General features: G+C 38.0%; 1 pseudogene; it reads left to right on the top strand.

Moving 5' to 3' along the window:
* The first annotated feature begins 668 nt into the window (after positions 1–668).
* Positions 669–26,823, top strand: LOC139451892 (uncharacterized; annotated as a pseudogene).

The raw sequence follows: 26,823 nt of genomic DNA, 5'->3' as shown, positions 1-26,823 counted from the left end.
GGAATATATCACGGAGTTCATATAACATGTTCTATTCTTTTTTTAATAAAAACATATGACCGAACATAATCCAATCTGAACAAACCAGTAGATCTACGCCTTCTAGACCCGATTACATTCAGTCGGCCAGGCCACATATTGTAAACAGTCTACCAATATTAGTCTGCCTCTCTTCCTTAAGCATTGAGTACCTGTTGTTCCCCGTTCCCCAACGTATAGTAGGTACCAGAAACCTATTCTGTCCCGGAATCCCAACGGGTATCGTATGCATAGTCAATACGGTTGTGTGACATAGCCGTGACGTCTCGTATTACCAGCAGGATGCTAGGATTGTCATGGATTGACGTTCAGACGTTTTAACAACTATATATAAAGTAAATTGCTCCCATTTTTTTTAAATGAAATAAATAAGTTGCTACAGGAGGAAATGTTTAAACATGTATGATGGTTGCCAAAATAGTCAAAAATATTTTGTGTGTTAAATATTCCTTTTGAACAAAGATAGTGCTGAAACGTCGTCTGTGTAATACATATTATACTTGAAATGATGTAAACGTCAAATAAGTTCTACACAAACATGTTCATTTTCAGTTACTAAATTCTTTGTTTCAGTATTTTCTAAAATATCCTCATCGTCTTCTTTATCTTCTGTTTCAGTCTCCTTAACGATGTATCTAAAATACCTCGTCCTTCTCCTTGTTGTCACTGTTACTGCAGAAGCAGCGTTCAGAAGGTCCAGCTTCATGCGAAGAAGACGTGTTCAAAGCTACGCCAACCGTTACGACCCCTACAATATGTACGAAAAGAACTACGAAAGCGGTTACGACAATAACTACGACAGTATATTGGGCAACTACGACTACTACGACTATGGCAACGGCTACGGTGATGGCTATGGCTACAGCAACCTTTATGGCAATGGTGACTACAACAGCTACGGCAACGGCGAGAGTGACTACCTCATGTATAACACGATGAGAGGCGCACGTGGTCGTCACTATGGCAGACGCTCAACCCATTATTACCAACGACCTACGATGAATGATATAACTGTGTATCGTTGTAAGTATACTCATTCGCCCAAATGTCTCTCTTGTTTTGTCATATCTCCAAAGTCAATAACTTTTCGGTACAAATGTACGGAGATCCATATGTGTCCTCCTTGGGACGTTGTTGATTGCTATTATAATAGTGTTACAAAACTAATGATCCAAAGCAGGAGAATCGACCCACGAAATCTTAGTACGATGGGGAGCTCACACATGTTTTATGACAGTCAGCTTATGTTAGCTCTTTTGATTAATAATATAACTCCAACACAAATTGATTTTCTGAAAAAATGCCAATTCTATATTTCGGAAAAAGGTTATTAATGATAGGACCAATGCTTTTTGGAAAGATGTTCTGTGTGCATGGATAAACTTAATAGAAAAAAATAGGAAATTCTATCAAAGAGGAAAAAGATATATAACCACAACCTTTATGGCAAAATACGAATATAAGAATCGGGAACACTCCGGTATACTATAAACATTACTAGGGAAAGGCATTAATCTTGTAATTGATTTGATAGACGAGAACGGAAATTTTCTAATTCTTTTAGACCTTAAACATGTATACGACTGTAAAACACATTTTCTGGAATATTCTAGTCTTATCCAAGCAATAAAACAATATCTAAAGCGTAAGAGTATAGCCCTAACATCTAAGTTACATCTGCCCTTAATACCATATTTCCTTGAAAACTTAGTGGAGAGGGGGGATGTAGGGTAGTTTATGATATCTTAAATAAAGTATCCAACAATATGATATCCCAAAAATACATTCAAAGATGGGAACAAGATCTTGGCCTTAACATGACGGAAAAAGATTGACAAACGATTAATCGTAGCCCCCATAGATATAACGTGTCCTCAAAACAAAAAATTGTCCCAATACAGTATTATTCATAGAATTATATCAAGAATGGAGTTACTGTACAAAATGGGATATAAAGAATCATTTCTTTGCAATTTTTGTAAACGAGAAAAACAAACCTTAGTTCACATGTTCTTTGAGTGAAAAAAATTGTAAAACATATCTGGAACAACCTAACAAAATGGATCAAAGACAAAACTGGAATAGAACTAGAATTTTCAAAATTGACAATTTTATTTGGATATCAAAAAAAAAACGAAATGATGTATTAAATCATATTATAACTGTAACAAAGCAAAACATATTCAAATCAAACATTTCCGACTCCATACCAAATTTCCCACACATCAAACAAGAAATAACCGATTCATATTATATCGACAGATATATACCATTTCACAATGTAAATACAAACAGTTCATGACATTTTGTTCTCTCTGTCACCACCTATTCGTTTAAAACCACGAACTTGCACAATCCAAGAATATGACACTGGAATAGTTTTTGTTTGTTATCATCTATAGATATAATTTGTAACTTGTATGTATTTAAGATTGCATTTGAACTATATTCTGTAAACATTGTTTGTGTACTGCAAAAAGGATTAAAATCATAAAAAAATGTATAGCGTACAGTCTGTGTATATTCTGCAACAGAATGAACATTGTCTATATTTACGTATGTGTATCCTTTTGCTTGAAAAAGTCTAAAAAATACGTCGATTTGATGTTTTATTCAACATTTAGCTGAAACATAATAATAAAATTTGTATCTATTTTCAGAATGTTTCCGAGGGTCAAGCTGTACGAATCATCGTTATTATTATTCAAGGTCAATAGGTGTCAAACTAAGTAAACATGATAAAATCAGTACTTCGTTTTGTCTTCCTTTATCGTGATTCTGATACCCCACCAGAGATAATGCCAACCACAACCATAACCTCCTTTCTTACTTATGCATTTGGTTGCATGGGGTTTGATAAAGGTGAAAACCCGACTCTATCAGAGATATAGAGTACTTATTATATACACTTACGATTGGAGACATGCTCCCAAGCTCCTATCTGAAATGGTAAAACAATATATTAGTGTTCACACACGAAGCGTTCCCTCACAATACTTTTCGCGTTCCCCCGATGTGCTGTAGCGCTCAGTTGCTGTATAGGTCGCTCCATGTTGGTTGGTTGGTTGGTTTGTTGTTTAACGCCGCACTAGGCAATATTCCAGCTATATGACGGCGGTCTGTAAATAATCGAGTCTGGACCAGACAAACCAGTGATTAATATCAAGAGCATCGATCCACGCAATTGGGATCGATGACATGCACCAACCAAGTCAGCGAGCCTGACCACCCGATCCCGTTAGTCGCCTTCTACGACAAGCATAGTCACCTTTTACGGCAAGCATGGGTTGCTGAAGATCTATTCTACCCATGTGGATCAATAAGGGAAGTTGCAGCAGATACGAGAATGTTACGTATCTGTACGAGAACAAGACGAACAGTAAGTGTTATATTGATGCTATCATTGTTTTGCGTATCAATTAACATAATCGCTTAATTCATGATCAACGTTTTAGATTTTTTTGTTGCCGTAGTCACAAGGGCCATTACCAGTTAGACGATGTTTACTCGGAATTCACGATTCAGAAAATAGACACCATTTAAAAAAATCTAAAATAAAATGAAAACATGCAATGACGCGACTCGACTTCAATACGTAACCGGAAGTTATTCGCAATATACAATTCAGCAATGCTTCCTCTGTGAGGTTTACAAATTACTTGAACATATGCATAAGAAACAAAGCAAATAGGTGACTCTTAGTATATTTTATCATATTGACTCAAATAAGGTTAAATAGAATAAACTCGGCGTTAGGAATGTAATACTTTGGTCATATACTTTGATTTTAATTCAGGTTCAAGATAATGCTGCAATTGGATGCAGTAATTTGAATGCTCATGAATCATCATTAAAACGGCGTTAAACAAAACTCTCTCACTCACTCAGTAAACCCTACTTGTTTGTTGGGGCGGTGTTGAGTCGAATCCGAATCGTTCTAAGTTTTCCCCAGTTAGTGACGAGTCTGGCCGGTCTGATCCAGTCCTGTATTGATAGATGGGCTGAGAGTAAGTAAAACTATGTGAGTATAAAGCTGGTGTTGCGTTTCTTTATTATGCGAGTATGAATGCTGACAGAGACAACTTGGAGTAAGTGTCGTTAGACCAATCACTCCTTGACGGAGCCTAGCCGCTGCGGACTAGACGAGGTGCAAAGTCATGGCGTAATTGACCATGATGACCAGGAACGGCAATACATTTAGTAACTGTAGTAGGGTCGCACTGGACGCCCGAAAGCAGTTACGACATGGTGGAGTATGCGGGTTTTCTCTTGAACAAAATGTTTAAGACGATCCCTTTCTTTGTTTTTCCTATTGTCGTTCCGTGAGTAATATCCATGTGTTGGACTTCCCTTCTACCGAGGACACCTTCCTCAGCCGCTCATCCCCACCACCGCCCTCATCCGCTCCGCTCCGCACTAACAGAGATTACGGAAGTCCATATGGCAATCGAGACTCTGAGCGAACAGTTTGCTACCCTTTTGGCGACACTTGTTTTTTCGCCGTCCGAGATCAATACTTTTCACTGGAGTTAGAATCAGTATCCACAATCCCTCGGACCATATCCTCCCTACCCAACACAGCCGTGAGAGCAGACAGGACAAGAGTTTCAACACTAGCCGGTGTCCCGGTATAAACTCTCCCCCGTACAAATTCTCCCCCCGGAGAGTTTATACCAGTACAGATTCTCCCCCGGAGAATATGTTCTGAAATAAAATCTCCCCCGGGCGGATATATTTCGCGCCCCCCTCGGTATAAAGTCTCCCCCCTGATTATTCGGTTTGTTGCAATGTCTTTAAGTACTATATTCTTTAAATAGATATCTTTAATGTAAGGAGGGTTGCTTTAAAAAATAGATTATGAAATATGGTCATAATGAATAGATATTTCAGTATATTTTATTTGGTAACTGTACCTTCCATCCTAAAATAATTATAAGATATATAGCATACCAAACAAATTTGAATGAAATGACTTAATGTAACAAATACATGTACGGTTACTGTTGTAACTGAATTCAGAAATCTTATTAATCCTCGCAAACATTCGGTTTTAACACTAACTACTTAAACACTGTCAACAGTGCGCGCCTCGCTCAGGCTGTCCGTTATACTCTGATTTAAGATCTAAAATATATTCCTTAATACAGGCTATACGATTTAAAAATGGTATCAGTGGATAGAATATCATGGTGCAACCAGGTTTCTGTTAAACACCCCCCACACATACAAGTAACTAAATGTATATTTAGATAAATATCTAACCCAGAAAAAATAAAGGAGAGAAAAAAATAAATAAATAAGTACATAAACAAATAAACATTAAAACCTTGAGGAATGTGAAAAGCCAATGTAAAGCCGAAGACATGATAAACTGTACCAACATTACAATGTTCCCCGATATGCATGCTTTACCTGGGTTACATACCGGTGATCTAAGTTAGAAATATATGACTGATATAAATTCTTTCAACACGGTAATATCGCATATGCCTGGATTAACTTTTTTTTCTCAAATGTGCTCCATTCAAGAAAATTATATAGAATTATGTATTTACTCTCCCCATGTATTTTGCTCTTTTATGTAAAAGCTTTTTACACCTTACATCGAAACAGTTCATTTATGGTGTAGTATTTCCATAGGCGCTGTTCGGACCGCTCGGCTAAAATCGATTATCTTGAACCGCATGGTAAGCCTAACATAGCGGTTTGACTAATCAACATTGATTTTTACTATATAAACTGTCATAAAGTATTCATAAAGTATCAGGGGTCATTTCAACTTGCAAAATGATTGACATAGTCCTTTATAGAGCGAGGATTGGGCTGTTTTCTCACCCGATTGACTGACATACAACATTCACATGGTTTAGAATGGTACAATGAATGGTAAAGCATGCAAATTACTCTATTACGCGATATTTCATAAGAAAATATCATATCTCCGTTAAAACATAAAACCAATATTTATGAGTCCACATATTGATATAAGACTTTATCACTGTCTTCAATTCCAAAATGTTAGATATAAACTTCCGGACAGTTCAGTTCAAAATTCTTCAACCATTAATACACGCAATAATGCACGCAAGTAAAACTTGTTCAGAAGCTGATATTCTCCATCAAAATATACCACAAAGACACCACATAGCGAAAGCAGTTTTAGACAATTACAAATGTTGAACTGCCTGACTGACTGACTGATATAGAAGATTTAACGTGCGCTTTCCGACTACAGCGTATTTCGCACACGGGCCTGGCCGGACCATTTAGTGTATTCCAAGAAGGGTGAAAGTGGTGTGTGCAACCCAAGAGGGGACTTTTAGGGGTTGCCTTTATTGATTTTTTGAAATTTTGAAATTTGGAATAAATGCCGAGGTGGGTGGAGGAGGGAACTAAGGGAGCCGGGTGAGGTGGGTGTTTGTATGTTTATTGGATTTTGGATTGGTAGATTAATTAATTTTTAGATGCGCTTAATTAGGTCTGTTTTGATTAGGAATACGCCTAGGGCCTTGAAGTTTTCTAGTTTATTTTGAGGGTTTAGTATTTCATCTAGAGTAGGAACCTTATTTAGATTGAGGGTGGTTTGTAGTGTGGTTCTGTGTGTTTGATAGTGGGTGCAGTGAATGAGTGCGTGTTCTGTGGTTTCGGGTTGTTTGCAGTGGGGGCAGTTGCCTGTGGTGTGTCTTTTAAGTTGTTTTAGGTGGTTATTTAGGTTAGTGTGTCTTGTTTGGAGTTTTGTAATTAATCTGTCAATTTTTTTAGAGGGGTGTAGGATTTTAGGTTTGGCTAGTGGTTTTCTGAGCACTTTTTTGATTTGGCTATTTAAGTTTTGATATTGATTATGCCATTTTTTGGTTATTTTTTGTTTGTTTACACTTTTAATTTCTGATTTTGAGATGGGTAGGTTTAGGCTTATTTCTGGTATTTTGAGAGATAATTTAGCTGCTTTATCGGCGCTTTCGTTGCCGTAAATTCCTACGTGGGCGGGGATCCACAAGAAGGTTATTTGTTTGCCTGCTTTTGTTAGGTCGTTGGAGCTTTTAAGTATTTGGTTTATTAATTTAGGTCGTTTTTTGGTATTTTTGTTTTGGAGGGCTTGTAGTCCACTAAGGGAGTCAGTGAGAATTAGGATTTTTTGTTTGTTTTTAGATTGTTGGTTATGCAGGGCTGAGGCCATGCCCATAAGTTCGGCCGTGAATATAGATTGGTTGTTAGGGAGTCGGTAAGATTGTGTGGATATAACTGGTTGTGTGGTATGGACTCCGAAGCCTGTGTGGTTGGAGATCGGGTCTGAAGATCCGTCAGTGTATATGTGACACCAATTTGGCCAATTTTCGTGTATGTATGCAAGTGTGGTGGTTTTAGCTATGTTTGGGTCGGTTTGTTTATTTATTTGGTTAGCTAGCGTTGTGTCTATTTGGGGTATTTTGAGTTTAGGGGTGAAGATATTTGATTTTTTGCAGTTTTGTTTAAGATTTTGAGTTTGGTGTTCATTGAGGTAGTTTGTTATTCTTAGGGATATTGGGGTGAGTAAGGGGTGTTTGCGAGCTAGAGCTTGGTTTCTTGGGCTAATGTTTTGGTTAATTAGGTTTTGGATGAGAGGGTTTGTTTGGGACGCGGCCCAGAAATTAAGGCTTAGATGTTCCATGCGTAGATTTAGTGGCATTTCTCCTGTAAGGGCCTGAAGTGAGGTGTAGGAGGTGCCATGTTGGGTGCGTGTAATTAGTTTGAGAGCCTGATATTGTATTGAGTCAAGTTTTTTAGAAAGAGAGTTATTTAGGGTATTGTATATGGCACAGCCGTAGTCTAGTTTTGATCTAATTAGTGTTGTATATAGTGAGAGGAGGGTATCTTTGGAGGCTCCCCAGTTAGAGCCGGTGAGACATCTTAATGTGTTAAGGTCTTTGCTGCATCTAGTTTTTAGGTTTTGGACGTGAGCCTCCCAGGTGAGGTGTTGATCGAAAATAAGTCCTAAGAATTTTTTTTGTTTTTGGAATTTGATTGTTTGGTTGTTTAGCTGGAGGATTGGGTATGCAGGTTTCATGTTTTTATGTTTGAATACTACTCCTGTTGTTTTATCTGATTTAAGGGAGAAGCCCCATTTGTCTGCCCATTGTTGTATTTTATTTAGAGATTTTTGGATTAAGTTTTCTGCCATTTTAATGCTTTTAGTGCGGATCCATAGGGCTCCGTCATCCGCGAATTTTGAAGTGTTTAGTTTAGGGGATTAGCCCTCGAATAGATCATTTATCATTATATTGAAGAGGGTTGGGCTGAGGATGTTGCCCTGGGGAGTGCCATTTTCTAGGGGACACTGGTCCGATAGTGTATGGTCTATACCCACGGTAATTTTGCGATTGTTTAGGAAATCTTGGATGAAGTTTATTATTTGACCTTTTAGTCCTATTTTTTTAGTTTTTGTATTAGCCCGTGGTGCCATACCATATCGAAAGCTTTAGAGAAGTCGAGGAATATGCCTATGGTGTATTGCTTGTTTAGCTGTCCTGTTTTTATATCCTGTTCTAGTCGGGCAAGGTTATCGAGAGTTGATCGGCCAGGAGTGAAGCCGCTTTGGTCAGGATTTATGATGTTGTTTTGGTCTAAGTAGTGCTGTAGCCTATTTTTAGTCATAAGTTCCATTATTTTGCAGAGATTTGAGGTTAGGGAGATGGGCCTATAGGAGTTTGCCTGATCTGCTGGTTTATTTGGTTTAGGTATTTGAATTACTAGAGCTTCCTTCCATGAGGATGGGACCTGTCCGTTTAGGTAGACTAGGTTGTATAGTTTAAGTAAAGTTTGGAGTAGTTTGGTAGGTAAGTGTTTGATTATTTGGTAAGAGGTGAGGTCTAGGCCAGGGGCTGTTCCTTTTTTTCTATTGTTTAGTACGTGATTTAGTTCTTCTATGGTGTAAGGTTGATTTATTTCTAGGTTGTCTTGTCTGTTTTCTTTGGAGAATTTGGTTTCTTTATTTAGTTTATCTTGGAATTTCTTACTGAAGTTACTGTTGATGCTAACTTTAGAGAAGTGTTTGGCTAGGTTGTTGGCCTTTTCGGTGGGGTTAGTTGAGTTGTTTATATTGGGGCTTTTTTTGTGCCGTTTGATGCCTCGGATGGCGTGAATTTTGCGCCACACCTTCCTAGCGTCGGTGTGGTGGTTTAGCTCCTCACAGAATTTTTTCCAGTTTTTGGTTTTAGCAGTTTTAACTAGGTATTGCACTTGGTGGTTAAGTTCATGAGCTGTTTTGAGATGAGAGGGGTCTCTTTTAGCTCTGTTGAAAGCTGATTTGCGTTTTAGTCTAGTTAGCTCTATTTCCTCATTCCACCAAGGGACAGTGGGTTTTCCTGGGTTGGATGATTTGAAGGGGATTGCGGATTTGGCTGCGTTGATTATGAAGTTAGTTAGGTTTTGACAGAATGTTTCGGGGTCTGTTGTTTCTAAATCGTTTAGATTAGCTTCGTTGCATAATTCTTGGAATTGGTCCCAGTTGGCGTTTTTGTACTGAAATTTAGGTTCCTGTTTAGGGGTTTGATTTGGTATTTTTATATTTCCTAGGGTTATATTAATTGGAAAGTGGTCGCTGCCTAGAGGTACTGGGTGGACGTCCCACATCAGACTTTGTGCTAAGTCTGGCGTACATATTGTTAAGTCGATAGCCGACATGGTGTGGTGGGTTTTGTCGTATCTAGTTGGTTGGTTATTGTTTAATAGTATTAGGTCATTTTTTTCGATCCACTCTGATATAGTTGTCCATGGTTGTCTAGTTTATCTGCAATGCCCCAGGTAGGATGATGGGCATTGAAGTCTCCTAGGAAGATGGTTGATTTATTTCCTAATTGGTAAAGGATATCTAGGTCTGTATCTTTAATTGGTTTTAGTGTTGAGTGATAGATGTTAATGATTTTTATTTTTTGGTTATTGATGGTGACTTGGATTCCATTAGCTTCTAGATTAGGAGTGTTTACTTTAACTTCCTCGTAGTTAATATCCTCTCTAACGTAGATGATTAGACCTCCTCCTGTTCTGCCTGGCATGGTTTCGGACCTGTCGGTTCTCACTGCGTTATAATTTGGTAGGTTGAATTTAGTTTTATGTGAGAATTTGGTTTCTTGAATACAAGCTACATGGGGACCTTTATCTATTTTGAATTTAGCTTTGAGTTCAGAACCATGGCCGGCGAGGCCATTGGCATTCCATTGAAAAATGTTTAGGCCTTCCATTGGGAAACTGGGTGGATTTATGTTTGGTTTAGGCTTGGTTTAGGTATTTACTTTAGTAGGTTATTAAGGTTGCTGCTGAAACGGTCGAAAGAGGTGGTGACGAGTTTTAGTTTATGTGCTACACCAAAGAAGGCTTTGGAGCTGGCTTCTGGATCAGACTGCTTTAACACGTAAGCTAGTAGGAGGACTAAGTTGTTTAGATTTTTGCTTGCTACGTTTTGGGTGAGTTTTTTTCTATAGCTTTTGGTTTTTGGGGCTGACAAGGTAAGATCGTTTATTTTTACTGCATGACAAGTCTATATAAATATATAGTTCGGGGGAGAAAATGTTCCGTGAGTCCTCGTAGAAAAGTCAGTGTCTTGACTGTGTGTTTTCTTTGATGAGAATGTTTCTCACCGACCTTAGCGTGTAGGGGTGTGATATCCTGGGCAGGAAATGACAGTGTTTTGACTACTCGTCTTTCATTAATTAACGTGTTGGGCATCCCTAATTAACCTTTATATGTTAAACCAACACAGGATGTTTTCTGGAAGTGGACAATCGCGAATGTCATAGGGCTGACATGACATGTGTTAATAACTGTGCTAGAACTTCTAAAGTTACTAAACATTCTTTATATCTAACGACTAGTATTATATCTACCTATATACCACTTTATTGTTACATATCGCGGTAGTTAAAGAAAGCACAGTGCTCAACGTGAAGCCCTTTTCACACCACATTCTCAACATCGTCTCTATCAGAAGTGTTTGGCTTGTCTATGGATGTAAACACATTTGATGATACATCTGTGTGTTTAAAGTGGATTTTGACAGTCCGGGCCAAGTCGGACCCAACACAAGCGAAACACAAGTATTTATAAAACGACCGGAGGGAGGGGGGGGGGGGGGGGGATATTCTGGGGAGGGGGTTTATTTCGTGGGGTGGGGGAGAGTTTATTTCGAGAGGGGCTGAACTGTACCGGTATAAATTCGCCTTATTAATCCTCGCAAACTTTCGGTTTTAACACTAACTACGTAAAAACTGTCAACATATCCATGCCGTTATACTCTGATTTAAGATCTAAAATATATTCCTTAATACAGGCTACGATTTGAAAAAAGTATCAGTGTAAAACCAGGGGCTAGAATATCATGGTGCAACCAGGTTTCTGTTAAACATACAACATCATAGCTATCTAATTCAGCACTGATTAAATCTACTTTAAAATCTACTAAGACTGCGTACGTTTATATGTATAATCTTTATAAGCAAAGTAACCCAAAATATAGATAAATGTGTATCATCTTCCCGAAATGATTAGCATGTAGAATAGATTCAAAAACACCTGTATTGAACAACATCAACCGGCATCGTCAAAGCAAAGTGTACATGTAATTGTTACAATGGGGCTGGCGGTGAATATTAATGAAGAACACCTTGTTAAAAAGACACACCGAAACTGATTTGCATAACTGATGACCACAACATATTGCAAAATATCAAAATAGTAAAAATGATACAGTTAAATCTCACACTGAAGAGAAAACAAGAACGACACAGAGAAGTAAAATAGTACGTCATATAGAACTGAGATAAAGTAATCTGAGAAGGGATTCATACGTTATATACAACTTAAAAATATATTATTATGAAAAACGAAAGGAAAGGTGGGACCCCACACCCTCAAAATCAATAAAATAATAATAAAAATCAACAAATACCCCCCCCCCCCCCCCCCCCCCCAACACACACACACACAAGTAACTAAATGTATAACTCAGAAAAAATAAAGGAGATAAAAAAAATGAATAAAAAAACACATAAACAAATTAACATTAAAACTATTGGCAACTGCATGGCAAGTATTTAAAAAACGACCGGGGGAGGAAATATTCTGGGGGGAGATTTTATTTCGTAGGGTGGGGGAGAGTTTATTTCGAGAGGGGCGGAACTGTACCGGTATAAATTCGCCGGGGGGAGATTTTATTCTGGGGGCGAATATATTTCGTGACACCGGATCAACAGCATCATTGACGACGGCAACCAACTTCTCAATTTACCTCACCAGTGGTGGTAAGTATGTTTCTTTTACTCTGATAGGTGTTCCGTATGCAAAGGACAGTCTCATTTATGTCTGAAAATTTGACATTTCACAGAAGTATGTACAGCTAGGTATCACTCAGGTCCCCCACCCAGCCATGAACAATTATAGTCACAATCCTTCAGGCAACTTTCCCACTGTGCAGAGCAAACCATACTTATTGACTTTTGACCATACTTATTTGACGTCACCTGACCAACCGGTTTCCAATTCTCCATGTTGTAAGCGGCCTCAATATCCTCATTGGCAAGTCATTTAAAACAAAATGACAACAGGCATAGGATTCATGTTATTTAGGGATTCAGGAGATGCTATTTGATTTCTAAGTCTTGGAGTTTTCAAGGACTTAAGTCTGTGGAAAGACATCGTTCTGCAAAAGTCATATGTTTTACTTCCTATCACTATTGTGACGTTTTATACAACAACTTTTTTTAAGTTGTTGCCTATTTAGCGTCTCTGATTTTAGGCTTAGGTTTTCTGATACAACAAAACGCTGTCATGAATTTTCAATATCATACTTTGACCGTTCCTATCTGGGTAAATGGTATTTTTTTACCACCTGTTGCTGGTCAACAAACACTGACCACAGAGCAAAGAAATGAAAACCTGTTCTTTCGCTGTAAAATATTACAATTCCTCCCCAGTTAAAGTTACTTCACTTGAGCAGTTCAGTATCGAGCGGGCAAAACCTTGCCACCAGAATCAAATGACACATTTTGTGATGTTTCCTTTTTGTTCGCTACTGATAAGAACCGTTCAGACAATGATCTCGCCAAGTTGGCTGACGACGACGATAAAATATCGCCTTTGACTGTACCAGATATAGTATCAGAGTTGTATGATTGACAGTACAGTTCCTTTCCCTCTTAGTGTAATTTCAGACCCCATAGAAATTAGTCGATAGCATAAAGGCAATATTACGATTCAAGTGAATTGTAATATGTCACTTACAACCTATCTTGTTATAATGATCACAGAGTATTTAAGTTTTGTCCACGCGAACCGGCTTAAACGGTTTGTCAACCCGAAAGATAGACCAACTAACCCACTCCCAGTTGTTGCTACGGACAACCAAACAATTCCGTCTCAATCTGACAACAATCAAACAGAGATGACCACCCCGACGCCTCAGACATTAACCCCCAAGCAGGCACAGAATCCCGATTTTGATTTACAGGAGGACGACGTATTCATAGTAAAACGAATCTTAGCGCATAAAATAGTAAATGGAGAAAAGTACTACAAAATTCACTGGGAAAATTTCACTTCACAGGAAGCTACATGGGAACCCGAATCTAATATCCCTCATGGATTGATTCGTGATTACATGATCCAGAAGTCATTAAAAAAGAAGCGCAAGCGTTAGAAATCTCAATATAGATATAGTGTTTCAGATTATTTTTTATATTTCGTTTCCTTTTTAGTTCAGACACTGCAGACTTCGTGTTGGAGACGGTACCCTCTAATATTGATTTTTGCATGTGTTTTATTTCAGGTTTAGAATTACATGATGCTATATGCATGGAGCTAGCACATGCTACAGATCGTTATTACATTGTTAGATGATTCAATTGTCACAAGGTTATAGGAAATGCAATCGTGCATATATGTTGAAAATGTGTATTGTTATCGTTAGATATTGTGTTTTGAATACTCCGAATACTCGGATTATTTACAGTTATGTGTTGGTTGACATTGAAGAATACAAATCATGTTCATGGGTTATGGCTGCACGTGAATTTTGCAGGCCACTATAAAGCAAGTACGCTTTGTGTGTATATACGAGAAAACAAATGAGTTACAATATACGAGAAATGACGACTACGGGTCGCATGGTTATACAATATAGTTACAATTACAGTGAAGTGAAATACGATAATGAGAATTGAGATACAGTCATGTGACGTGAAATACAATGACGAGGCAATGAATAATGGTGTGATGATATATGTTGATACTGTAACACATGTTCACTATTGTTGGATGTTGCTTCCTAGCGTGAGATTATATATTACCTACTTGTGACAATTGTTATCATACTTCTAAGAGACAGTCAGTTGTTATTAGCGAGGTGAAAATTCGAGATGAATACAGTCAGACAGTTACTAGGTTTCACAAGACATGAACACCTTTCTTACGAAACATGAGTGATATATGATATTTTATTTTATTTGAACTAAATATTTATGTTTATGTATTTGTTCCTTTGAATTTTAGAATCCAGAGGCCTCCTCCGACCGGTATGGGTCTTATTCATTCTCATCGCGTTTGTTAGCATCCAGAATCGGGTTAATTCCGTGCATATGGAACTCCGACTTTTATGGGGAGTTGTCTTCGTACATATGTCACGAATCGACATTTCTCAAAATAAATGGATTCATATTTTTCAATATAAATTGCCTGATTTAGAAGGAATGGGCAATAGATCAAGATATCGAGACTTGTGCCACACATACTTTGGCTTGTTATACCGTTTCGGCGGTAGATGGATATATAGAACAGGCCGAACGAGAGTTGCTCGCGTATTGGACAAATGTCCATAACGACATTAACATGACATTGTTAATTCCCCTTATTAACATTTTTTCACAAAGATTCCCGCACGAAACGAGCGATACTTCCTTTTGTTGGTTCAATAAGTCGTTCGCTGTTTGGTACTGCCAAGTCGAGGATGTTGAACGACTGGCGCAGTATGTTAAACAATTGTCGTTGCATGCTGCTAATACTTCTCGTGCTTTTCAAGTGCAAGTTCGTCAGATGTCGTCATTTCTGATTAAAACAAATAAACGCATTTCATCCGCTCTCGCGGGTATTGAAACAAACCATAACGATATTAAAATAGTCACTGAACAAATACAAGATGAGGAGATATTTATTTTCATTACGATGAAAATCTTGTTAGATCGCCTCACGTTCCTAACTACTATTAGACAAGAAATTGATGAAATGTATTTGGGCATTCAACAGTTAGTTAATCAACGATTGCAATTGAGTCCATCTTTACTCCCAGTTTCCGAAGTAAAGAAAGCGTTACAAATGATTCCCAAACGTCTCAATGCAGAATTCCCGTTGTTTCACGTTGCACATAAGGATCCAGGTTATTATTATCGGGAACGAACTGTTCACTGTTCTCGGAATTCAAATTCGATTTTAATTTCGTTTATTGTTCCTATCCAGACTCATTCTACTCTCCTTGATGTATATCGAATAAATTCTTTTGGCTTACCACTTAATCAATCAAGTACGCATGTCACTCAGGTTATGAATTTACCAGATTATCTTGCTGTTTCGGAGGCTAAAGACCAGTATATTAAATTTTCGGCTAGGGATTTTCAAACATTTTATGGTAAACACGAAAAACACTGTCCAATTTTTCATAGTCCGAAACCAAAAACATCCCTCACATGCGCACTTGCTTTGTTTACTCAAGACACACAAGAAATTAAATCCTTGTGTGATATACAAGATTCCGATTAAATGGGCTACGTTCAATGGCTGTCGAAATCGAACCAGGCACAATTCTTTAAACTGGCATAAAATCATAATACTAACGTGCAAGGGCCGCATTGAGAAGCGTCCAGCTTGTCAGATTTGTATATTTAACATTCCTTGTTACTGTGCGTTGAAACTGGATGAATTCGACATAGACATGAGAATTCATAAATGTGCGAAAAAATCAACTGCTTTAAAATTATACCCACCTAATCTCTTACTTTTATCGGAATTTAATGCATCCACCTGAAAAAAACATTGACAGTTTACAGCCCCTTCTTAAGGATTCCGGTTTTAAGATCCCACAATCGATGATAAAGTTATCGATGATAAAGTTTTCGATGAAATTCGTACAAAGGACACAGAATTTCAAGTTGATTTACGCCTTATTTCTCAACGTATGAAAAAGGTACAGGTCATTTCGGATAATTTAATTGATGGTAATTGGTTGGATTCCCTTCCACCTTACGCTATAAATGGGGATTTTACCAACCCATAACACTTAACGGCAAGCATAGCCGCGGGTTTATCCCTATATCTCTTAATAATCGTTTTTTTTTATGGCTTAAAGTTCGACGCTTATTTTTTGCATTGACCTTACTTACAGCAGGCTTCCCAACTGACGGTTTGACAATTTGGAAAACACATCATACTACACCCTATCCAAATTATCCCCCTCCTTCATTTATGTCGTTGATTAAATCCACTATTTCCATGGATTTTTTTCTGATCATATCGACAGTATTTCTGGTATTTATTTTGCTTTTTCGAAGAATAAAAAATCGACCGATTACCTCACTGGTTTTACATTTGACAAATTCCTTTGCTTGTCATGAAATTATGGTCTCACAATTCTATCTTTGTCCCCGAGACCTCACGTTAACGGCTGGAAATCCTTTAACTAATTTTCGTATTCAGCGGGTATTCCTTACTTATTATTTACTGTTTGATTGTCACAATTTGCAGATTCAAACCCCGACACGATCTATATATATTTCGGGAAAGATTTGTGTAAGTTGTCTAATGGCGTTTCGTTTAAAACGATTCCTTCCTTCAATGACAGGTGTATTTATAACACTTCAACATTGTCGAGTCGCTTTTCCGTTACCTCTGACATAATGCATATATCAATTGCCATCTGCCATGGGACGATAATGATGATGATTCCCTTATCTAGATATTTTATTTTTGCCCGTTTTAACCATTTTACGGACCAGTTATTTGTGAGTGTTATAAACGCTTGTCAGTAGGGTACAGTGAGAAGTTAAGACTATAAAATGGTTACGAATTTGAAATATTTTATCATATTAGTTATCCCCCTTTACAGATACCGAATTACAAGGAGAAAAGTTTATTTTTACTTGTTACATCTCATTATTGTGACAATATTTGAATTAATTACTTTTCTCTAGAGACAAGACCTATATTTGGAATTGGGTTCTCTCATATGATGGTCACTTGGTTACATTACCTTACATTATTCTACTATTGTGTATCTTCTATATTACTTGCTACGTTCAATTACTATCGGTGTTTCAATGTGTGCTCTCAGTCCATCCCTTGATATGTTGTTCGTTTTGGTGTTCTTAGCTACAAAGCATTTGCGAATGTGGTTGGTTAGAAGTTTATGATAGTTTATCCGACTGTAGTGTTCATGCAGTCCATGGGTTTTGCGATTTGTTCGTGCTTATTAATGTCTTTTTATGATTATATTTGTCTATGCAAGTGAACCTGTAATGAATAATCCAGAAACTCGATTCCTGCTGTAATGATCCTTATATGCAGATATGCATATGCCAGAAGACTATTATTGTTTATATAGTCTTATTTGTACAGGCAAAAGTCTGAGCTGCAGCTGTCACATCTTTATATGTATTCATATTTCTATAGTTGGTATGGTATTATTCACTTGTTGTTCCGTGAATTACCAGTATTTTTAAGTGTTGTAGACGATGGCCGTACCCCATTCTATAGGGCGGAGAGTCAAGCACTTCCCCCGCTGTCGTCTGCTCCACGCCAACTCATTAATCTGGCTTCTGGCTACACGCTTGCGGTCGAGGGTGTACGCTGTCCTATCACCTCTGCCGCTGAACACAGGCCGCAAGCCACAGAGGGTTATCCATATCTGTCAGCAACCCCGACGTCTACTTCTACAGGTGCTCACGAACCCCGCATACACGCTGTGACTCTATCGGCATACATCTTTAGAGACAGACATACAGACAATAGTTTATTAACGTCTCACTTCTGTACATACATAAAACAGCTTTGTACAACTTGACATAGATAGAATGTACAGAACCATTCAATAGAATTATGAGAGACAAATTATCACAGAATTTATACATAAATTATATAAAGATGATATAGTAAAAAGTTATCCATATAAAAGATGTTTTCTACGATTAAGAATTAAAAAGCAGACTTTGGCAAGTATAAAACACACACTGGAGTCCCTGAAAATTAAACAAAGTTTGTCGATATCAGGTATATATAAAACATTACAAGATTTAGCAATACATTCATTAAAAAGAGTATATCGTCATATAATACGCAGTGAAACAAAACATGGACCTCGTCTTCTACGCTGTCAATACAGTGAAAACATTTTCTATTGTTGACGGGTACACCTTCGTACCGACCGGTTTCGACTCGAATAGGAGCCACGTCACATCAAAACTTGGCTAGTGCCGATCTATAGTTTCTGGGCATCTTATTTGAAACATAGTATTCTGCCCCATATACTTGTTTGTAACATCGGTATATTCTCAATTTATTAAGCCCATTTCGCCCCTCTTCCTTTCTTAACATATCACTCCAACGGGTAACATATTCATTCATACACCATTGTTCCACCTGTGTACAAACAGAAAATTTATCAATAAAACCTGTAGCGTTTAATAGATGTCCTAAATCCATATTAGTAAACTTCTTTCTTACCCTACAAAACCAATTTTACAACCATTTACAGCGTATCTATCAGCCCAGTTAAACACGTGTTTGTTTAACCTACTAGACATATTCTTAAGGCGACACCATTGTCTTGCTACACTTTTCCACTGCCTGACAACAGGCGGTAGTTAGAGAGAGACCAGTCAACACTCAAGCAGTGTCAAGAAAAGACGACCTCTCGCTTTGCCACCCCAGCTGAGGACCAGACTGTGTGCATAGGCCGTGTGTTTTCAAGGATTCAAGGACGTTGGACAGCGTTCCACCAATTGACTTTTCGAAACCAGAAAGGAGCCAGTGAATTCAATTGGGACCAGCGACAAATGAACTTTTGTGAATGGTGGTGCCATATTGTGGCCATGTGCAGTGACATTTGACATTTATGCATCGCTATTAATTACTTCTGCATTGTATGTGAATAATATTTCATGATAATTATGCTTTGTGGTTATACGAATTAACATAGGATCATTTCTCTTATTTTTTAGCAAGTAAATACATTTTGACTGTTCGAGTATTCGCTGTAAAAAATTGAAATTGGTTGCAATTTAATATATGGAATGATCGATCCTGTCATACAATATTCCAGCTATATGACGGCGGTCTGTAAATAATCGAGTCTGAACCGGACAATCCAGTGATTGACATTATGAGCATCGATCCAGGCAATTGGGATCGATGACATGCACCAACCAAGTCAGCGAGCCTAACCACCCGATCCCGTTAGTCGCCTTCTACGACAAGCATAGTCACCTTTTACGGCAAGCATTGGTTGCTGAGGACCTATTCTACCCCGGATCTTCACGGGTGTAAGAATGGAAAGTATTGCAAACATTTAAGGGTATACTGCACGTCCTTCGTAGTAAGGCTCAGAGTTTCTAAGCCATTCCTCGTAATACAAACTCTCATATTGGATTTGCCGTTTAAGATGAGATAACGTGATGACCTAATATCGATACATCACCTGTCTCGAACGACCGAAACCTCGACATAAGTTCGATTGTCCCCAAAAGGTCTAGTTAAAGAGGTTGTACTGAATAGTGATTGATTCCAAACTGGTCTTTATACATTAATTCTAAACAAAACTTTGAATTAATTTGTTGTCCATATTTTCCATTGAGCAATTGAGGTGTCAAGAACAGGAGCGATTAAGTATTAGGGATCAGTAATTTCAACTCTAGAGTAAGGTATGGTGTCATTAACAGTAGTTAACGGGATAGGAAACGTTAATAGAACGAATGAGGAAACGTAGGCTATGTTTGTTCTACAAAATACAAAATAGCATTATCCCAACTTATCTTAAAGACATCGTACCAACCACTGTAGGTTCAAATGTATCATATAATTTACGAAATGCAGAGAATATTGTAATTACATATACTAGATTAAAACACTCAACGTCTTCTTTTATTCCATCAACTGTACATCTTCCAGAGGCAAGAGAGTTAACTGACTTTAAAAGTCCAGTTCCCTTGCCGAACTAGGCTGGAATCACTGGGCTCTATCGTAGCGCAACCGGTGGCTATCACGAGTTATGTCCCTTCTAAGCCTCTTCCATGGATTAATCAGATTCCACCTCTCGTATCACTTGCATTTGCTTCAAACAAAATGGCGGCGCCCAGTCAAGAGGTTCTGATCAATTCAAGTCATACATACAGAAAGAGCAATGTGTTGCACCTCCATATTTTTCTTGTGGTGTTAGAAAGTGGAATATTTATCATACACGAAAAGCCAGTTAAATTATGTTGTATACAGAATAGAGATCCAATATGTCAATGTGGTAATCCATGTGAAAACGCATTTCATTATATATTAAAGTGTCTATTGTATGGCCACCAAAGAAAATCTATGTTAATGATAATTCGGGAAATTTTACAGAACGCCGTGAACAACAATGTTAAATTAGATTTAAGTTCGATGTTAAACGGAAATGGATGTTTGTCCATTATAGAAAATCAGCATATCTTTAAGGCAGTGCAAATGTTTTAAGTCATACAAAGAGATTTGGGTAACATTTTTATGTAAATATACTAGAATCTCTTTTGTGCATTTCTTTTATATCTACACACTCATCTTCTTTTCTGATTTCCTCGTATATGATTTACTGTACAAGCTTTTGTAAATACCATGGAGAGGGAGTGCTAAGTTGGATACCTTGTTCCCAATCCATTTCAATCTGAATAAAATATGTTTAACCAAACAAACAAACAAATATGTCATTGGCTCAAATATGAACACAACTATTTTCACAGGCCCAGAACAATTCCGATGGGATAAGATATTTCAATGAGCCTGTCAATTTCAGACCAGTCGCAAAAATAGTCTACTTGGTGTATGTCCGATTGTTTCAACCGCACAAACTTTGCACATCATGGCATACCAATCACGTGACAGGCAACGGTCAGTCGCGGGTCAGTCGTTCAACAGGGGAATCCGTCATTAGCCTTACATACACAAGCATTCAGTACCTAAAGAGCGCATCCATTTATCATTTGTCAGGTATAAAGGATGGTGCACCTATAAATTATTTGAGAACTAAAACCATTCACAAATTTTGCGTCTGTAATTCACATTCTGATCCCGTGATGATAGAGTGTTATGGTGTACTGATTATTATTAAACATTTTTCAATAGTGTTTGACTTCAGTTTTCGATTTCGTCAACATTCAATCAAACATTCGAGTCGACCCTACAGTTCAACGATACATTATCAAAAACATTCCTTGCATATATGTGTCTTGACTAAACAATACTATTTCAGTTTGAAAATAATTAAAAAAGTATGTATGTTCAGTTTCAGCTATATTGATTGGGGGTAATAAATGCAACAAAACACTTTCCTTGATCATAAGGAATCTCTGCTAAAAACGATGAATCGGTACCTCACGGAAGTATACTTCTCATGGAGTTGAGCCACTTTATCATATAATGGGTAGGTTTCTCGGCAGGATAAAGCCAACGGATAAAAACGATATCCGTTGGGGTCATATGCGGATAGAGATGCAAATATCAAAGGTCAAGTAGGACTACTTTCACTGTTTATAAACAAACATCGCCCTCGTCATTCGGCGATCGAGTCAGATTTAAAGGGATAATTGCTCTCATTATCAAAAGAACAGTCTAATATACTGAAAATCAGTGTCTAACTGTGACGTAGCTAAGGCATTTTATATGTTTTGGCAACTTTGGAGATATAAATTTCGAAACACTTTTGCTAGGGCACGAAGCCTAGCCAAGCGGGATCATTAGCTATATCTGTGCTTGTAGACCTCTGCGGTTTGAAACCTTCTCCACAAATTAAAATAGTTAGATTTGGCCGAAATATGTTTGAATTGTTACCTTGTTTCGTTTTGTCGCTGTGTGTACATCTCACGACAGGACAGACCGACTGTCAACAACAGCTGACCGTGACGTCTCATAGACTAGGGTTAGAGTAACTTCCCTTTGACAAAAGGCAGTTACTCTAGCGGACAGACCGATGGATTGCCGCGAAAGGCAATAAATAACAATTGCTGTTTTGCGTATATGTTGCTTCGCCACTGTATGAGAAACAGATTTCAGTTGGAACTATATTGGCTACTGTCACTGTCCGACTGACACATCACTAACCCTGAGACGTAATAAATATTAATGCGCGCATTCCAGGCAATGTTTCGGTAATGTTTGTGAGAGAGGGAAGGCGATTTTAAAGCGCAGAATTAAAGAATGACATTATATGATAAAGAGGTTATCACGCTTGTGGGTTTGGGGATGGTAAATATCCTTTAATAGGAATAAACAGTATGTATTTAGCTCGCCAAGGCTCGCTAAATACAATGTTTATTCCTAATGCAGGATATTTACCATCCCCAAACACACTCGCGTGATAACCTCTATGTATCACAACGTCTATTCGTTAAATATATTATTCATCATTTTTTTTATTAATTAGCAAAACGTTTTTATACATCTAATCACGGTATTTTAAGCAACACAAATGGTTTTAGACAGTAACATTCCATAAAGAAGCTCGTCAAAGTAAGCGTTTCGAACGGGTAAATAAAAGGGACAAAACCCTTTCCATACAAAATATCTGCTGAAAGCAAAATTAAGTGATTCCGACTGTATACTGTCCTACAAAATGTGCAATAAACTGTTTAGATAACTCGGAATCAATCAAATTATACACCAGCATTTGTGTCGACTCAACTGTCAATAAACCCTATTCAAAATGTAATTAATATTCTCATAAAGTGGCTACTAAAACAGAAAGAGAAATGTATTCGCAGTGATACACAGACTAGCATGTTGCTGATAAAGCGATCAAATTAATTACAATTATTAAGTTCATGTGTAAAATAATATTTCATTAAAAACAAAATTCCGTGATAGCTATGTATAGTGAAGTATCAGTACACATGGACTCTCCACGACCTTTATCTTCAATAAATGACACGAAGAATGCATTCTTGACTGTTACATAACGGGTACTTTAGTGGCGTTGAATGAATTACGGCAATGACCCCCATCACTCATAATTCAGCATCCCCAATAGCTAAGCCCTATAAAGGTCTCATGTACTCGTGACAATTGTTTGAGATTATTTGCTTTGACTGAAGTTACAAGTGAGTATGAGTTTAACCATTTCTTCTGCTGTTCTTTTGTAGTACCTTTGTGACAATGTAAATGCTCATTCTTGGATTAAAATTAAGAAGTGTGGTAGGGTAACGATAAGAAATTCGTATGCATGACAACTTCTTTATCTACACTGGTACGGCGTGTCAGTGTAGAAACTAGCAATCGTGGTTTTTGTGGGGATGTGAGTTTTGTTCTTCAAACGGAAAAATATATGGATTTTGAAAACACTCTAAGAATGACAACCACCAGTGAAGAAACAAGTAATTGCGTGAAGTATGTGGGATTTGTTCTCCAAACGGAAAAATACTTGGATTTTGAAAACACTCTTAGAGTGACGACTGAAGGGCAACTGAAATCTGTTAAAGGACAAGGTATGATAACGGTACGTTTTGGCCCACTGGAAATGTCAAACCTTACTGTTGCGATAAACTGGGAAATATTGATGAGAAGAAGTATATGACATGGGCGCCTGGCTGATTGGGTTTTTATCTTTCTTTTGGCGATTTGTCAAATTTCAAGAGAAACATCTAACTTTGAGTAAGTACGTTACCTGAAATGATTTGTTAATGGTATATTTGTACTCATTTTATTTGCATCCCCAAACTATTTTACAGGGGTTATAGACATGATCATGTTCATATATCTAAACAAATGCTTCAAGAAAACATTTAACATTCACGGGCACGGGTGGCCCAGTCGTCTAAGGCCCCGCGATTCGCTGTGCAGAATTGCGCTCCTTGGGCACGCCAGAACCCTTAGATTGTGAGTTCGAATCCCGATTCGCCCCGATTATATTTTTAGGTTCCTTGGGTTTAGGGAACGTCTGAGACTTCCTGACACATTAAAATGACACGCCGCGATACAACTGGAATACTGTTAAAAGCGGCGTTAAACCCAACTCACTCACTCTAACATTCACCGTTTGACCAAAAATATACCAATACATTTGATGTCACCAAATTGCAAATGTTTGAATGAACAAAATTTAGTTCTCCTTCACATAAATATGTTGAATAACTTTCATTACAATTTCTATAAGGTCATCCTGTGGATCAAAAATGTCCATTGTCTCCTCCTTGGAACATAGAAAATACGATGCCCAAAGTTACTTACTGCCTCGTTAATTGGGTATTCACCACCTTGTCACACATGCTATTGTCTCGCTCAGGTATCTGCTCATCTTAGCATGTATTGTGTGCCAGGAATATTCATTTGTATGTTTGATTGTCGTTTTCTGTCATAATAGTTTAGTTGGTAAGCATACTATGGTGTAGACTACCATTTATCCTCCAAAACGGGTTCCCACAGGAGATATCGCTTGGGCCAGATCAAGCGATATCTACATTGTAGATATCACTGCAATGAATTGCATCACAATGCTTTGCAGACCAGCGTGACATCATTGGTTACCAAGACGTCAAAATCAACTGGCATAACTATTGGGTTTTGATATCAAATATATCAACACGAGTTGATAAAAGAGGAAAGCATGCGTCGGGGGACTCCTATAGACAACCCTATATACATTACTATGTGTAGACTAGCAAATATATGATTTGGTACAGTTGATTAAGGAACACTTAAGTTCATTGAGAGAAGCCACATTTGGAAGCTTTCTGGTAAGTGAACCTTCTTTAATCCAACTTGAAAAAGTTAACGTTTTTATTTCAAAGTTCTAATGGATACGAGATAATTAAATCGATAAAGTATTAAAATGGACTTTGCTAAAACAAGTGGTATTGCATACAAATAGGCAATAGGGGGAATAACTCTAAGTTTGTTTCTGTTGTCTGCTATGTTTGCCTAACTGTGGTTTTCTTTCAGGTTCGGACCAAAGTATGCATACATGAGACATACCTGCAATAAAATTAGGTGTGCTGTAAGATAACTTCGTTGTCAACCAGACCCTTTGGGCTCGGGTATCAAAATCCAACATAGAGGGTGCACCAACTAATGCCCCCATGGATACTTGACAATTTATGAGGAACACAATTGGTCCTATAGTTTGGATGCCTTAGTCCTGTTGCAACATCTGCATAATCTGTCCATTCTCTTGTTTTCACGGGCGGTGGGGGTAGCCTTGTGGTTAAAGTGTTCGCTCGTCACGCCGAAGACCCGGGGTCGATTCCTGACATGTGAAGCCCATTTCTGGGCCGTGATATTGCTGGAATATTGCTAAGAGTGGCGTTAAACCATACCCACTCACTCTTGTTTACACGTCGTCATCACGACATTAAACGTTCTGAAAGAATTTAACAATGTTGACAGTTCCATAGAAGGTACAAACGCTTTGAAGATCATATTGATGACTTTAATATGTTGTAAATGAGGTGTATTTATTGATACTTTGAAAATTATCTTAGTTACTATCAGGGCGTGTCAACTTCTTTTCGAAAGAGAGACTTTAGTAAAGCAGGTTGAAAATGTAGCTTTATCAGTTAAAACAAAAGGTCAACGCGGGAGAACATCAGCTCCTATATGTATGGTGCTTAACTGCCAAATATCAAAATCAAGGCGAAGCTTGGATTCGAATCTTGGGTTATTTGGTTGGTTGGCGTGTTGTTTAACGCCGCACTCAGCAATATTGCAGCTATAAGACGGCGGTCTGTAAATAATCGAGTCTGGACCAGACAATCCAATGATTAATATCATGAGCATCGATCCATGCAATTGGGATCGTTGACATGCATCAACCAAGCCAGCGAGCCTGACCACCCGATGCCGTTAGTCACCTTTTACGACAAGCATAGTCGCCTTTTACGGCAAGCATGGGTTGCTAAAGACCTATTCTACCCCGGATCTTCACGGGTCTCGAATCTTAGGACGCAACTCGGAACGATACCTTATGTGATTGGTCTCACAGTTAAACATTGTTTTGATGATTTTTTTAAAAGTAAGAATAAGATATATGGATGAACAACTTCTTTATTACAGTTAGCTCCTAATTGCCTCTCAAAGTAGATTAGTGTTTTTTAACGTAAGAAGACTGTTTGGTAACATGCAGTAATAGTATTCTCTAATCTTTCAGTAGCCACAACGATGAATCTAACAAGCATCTTCCTCCTTGTCGTCACTGTCGCTGCAGCAAGTGCGCACATAAAGTCTAGTTTAAGACGTAGGCGACGTCTGCGAAGTTACGGATACGCCAACGGTTATAACAGTATCAGCACGTACAACAACTTTAACGACAACAGTTTCGACAATTCCTACGACGACACATTTGGCAATATACATGTAAAGGTGTACATCCTCGGCAATGAAAACAACAATGACAACGGTTACGGCAATGACTACGACAATCGGTTCGGCTACAGCTACAGCCACAGCAACATTGACTACAGATATAGAGCACGTGATCGTCAATTCAGACAACGCCTAACCTACTCCAGGAGGCCGCAACTCAATGATATAACTGTTTTAATGTAA

This window comes from Haliotis cracherodii, unplaced genomic scaffold (genome assembly GCF_022045235.1).
Source record: "Haliotis cracherodii isolate W230 unplaced genomic scaffold, xgHalCrac1.p SCAF_9, whole genome shotgun sequence".
Classification (NCBI taxonomy): domain Eukaryota; kingdom Metazoa; phylum Mollusca; class Gastropoda; order Lepetellida; family Haliotidae; genus Haliotis; species Haliotis cracherodii.
Note: the sequence above shows the minus strand (reverse complement) of the source record. Positions and strands in the feature narration are given on the sequence as shown.